Here is a 1,783-nt window from a genome sequence, read left to right on the forward strand (position 1 = left end):
TGGGAAGCTGGCGGGCCGTATTGTGTCCTTTCCACCTTGCATACCCAGCCTCCAGCAGAGCAGTAGGTCAGGGAACGAAGAACGCGGAACACTTACTGTGGGTAAACCAGTCCTGTGGGATTTAAAAGACCCTCGGTCCTCATCTTCTGATTTGGTGAAGAGTAATACTATGTTTTGGGTTGTACCGAGCAAAGACCCAGGCAGAAAAAATCTATGGGGGCTTAAAAAGTATTAAGCATATTTATTTTAGGAGTTTTAGCACTTTATGGAGAAGTTTATTAATTGCCGTTTTCTCAAATAGAGGACAGAAAATTAAAATAACTTTATGAAACCATTGGCAGATCTCAGAACATTATTCAGCTTTCCCGAGCCCAGCATCCTCAGTATTACACGTTTGGAAAGGATGCTGTCTCTAATTATTGTTTACAGCTGTTCCTTTCTGGGAATTCCTAGTCATTACTTGTCAGAACGTTAAAGTAGCATAACACACAACAAAGCACAGTAGACTGTAAAATAATAACTGTAGGTCGGTTTTCTACTTTTAAATCTCCAACTTAAATGGCTATTGAGTTCTGTTTGTTTCATCCCATTGATTTTGAAAATAAGGGTTGCTTGGCTTTTGCCTTGATTGACATTTATGACTGTAAATAGCATAGGCAGTAATTTCCACATGTGGAGGGGGAAAAATGTCTGTAGAACATAGTATCGAATGATGTTGTTTCAGTGAGTACTTCTGTAAACTCAGTACTTTTTGTTACTTAAAGCTGGAAATAACCATTTCAAGGGTCCGTGCCGGTAGTGCTTAGTCATGTGATTAGTCTTTATTTGTGTAAAAAATCCCATTGACTCAATGTTTCTACTAACATAAGTAAGGAATTCAGTATTTTGGTCATCTCAGAGCAAAGTAGAGCTGTGGTTATTATATAGATTAGTAAGGGGTTGTTTATATTTCCTTTTGAGAATCATTCATACATTTAAATACAGGATTACGTAAATAGCATGTGTTAAAACTATACTGGCGAAGAGAGTGGATGAGAAAATGTGTTATTTTCATTTTAAGGCTGTATGCTGGTGGGGGAATGATAAGAACATGCCATCTCTATTACCTAAAGGAAAGCTTTTCCATATGTGCAAGATGTCACAGCCCTGTGCTGTAGGGTGTGTGAATGACATTGCCCTAAAGTAGAACTTTGTAGCATCGCCTGTTTCATCTGCCTCTGTTCAGGGCTTTTCAGGATGTCCACTGTACGTCTCCATCAGCTGGTTCTCAGAGAGGTTATAGAGGTCAGTTCTTGGCACCTGGAGTTTGAGGTCCCCTTTCACCCTGAGAGGGTCTTTTCCAAAGCTTTGGCTGGGCATTTGGAGGTGGATGTTGCCAATGGAAGTGTCTGGGTAAAGAGGAGTAAGGAGATGTTTCCCTGTGGGGAAGGAGGTGCTGAAGTCCTTCTGTGCAAGAGGGGTTTTCTGCCTCCATAGACCTGGGAATGCCTTCCCAGTCACTCTGTCAGACTGGAGTTCTTCTTCCTCTCCCTGTGCCTCCTGACTCCTATCTGCATGAGAAAACTTCCTAATAGTTGCATAAACAATTTTTGGTTGTTTCTTGTTTCCCTGTACTTGATGTCCGTAGATTGATACACATGTGTGGCTTGATACTTGTCCCTAGACACATAATCACAATGGTGGGTTCTCCTAATGTGACTAGCTATACTCGAAACATGTTAAGCATGCATACTTTTATTTGTCTTGATACAAACTTTGCTTTGTTTTTAAACAAAGCAGGAAT

At 40.5% G+C, this 1,783-nt stretch overlaps 1 protein-coding gene across 1 annotated transcript in view; it reads left to right on the top strand.

Moving 5' to 3' along the window:
- The first annotated feature begins 11 nt into the window (after positions 1 to 11).
- The window catches only part of TNFAIP3 (TNF alpha induced protein 3), a 15,219-nt gene continuing 13,447 nt past the window's right edge, over positions 12 to 1,783 (top strand). Inside the window, exon 1 of the mRNA XM_017737269.1 lies at positions 12 to 66. The gene's annotated coding sequence lies outside the window, so the exon portion shown is untranslated. The remainder of the gene's footprint in view (positions 67 to 1,783) is intronic.

This window comes from Corvus brachyrhynchos, unplaced genomic scaffold (assembly GCF_000691975.1).
Source record: "Corvus brachyrhynchos isolate BGI_N302 unplaced genomic scaffold, ASM69197v1 scaffold6, whole genome shotgun sequence".
Lineage (NCBI taxonomy): Eukaryota > Metazoa > Chordata > Aves > Passeriformes > Corvidae > Corvus > Corvus brachyrhynchos.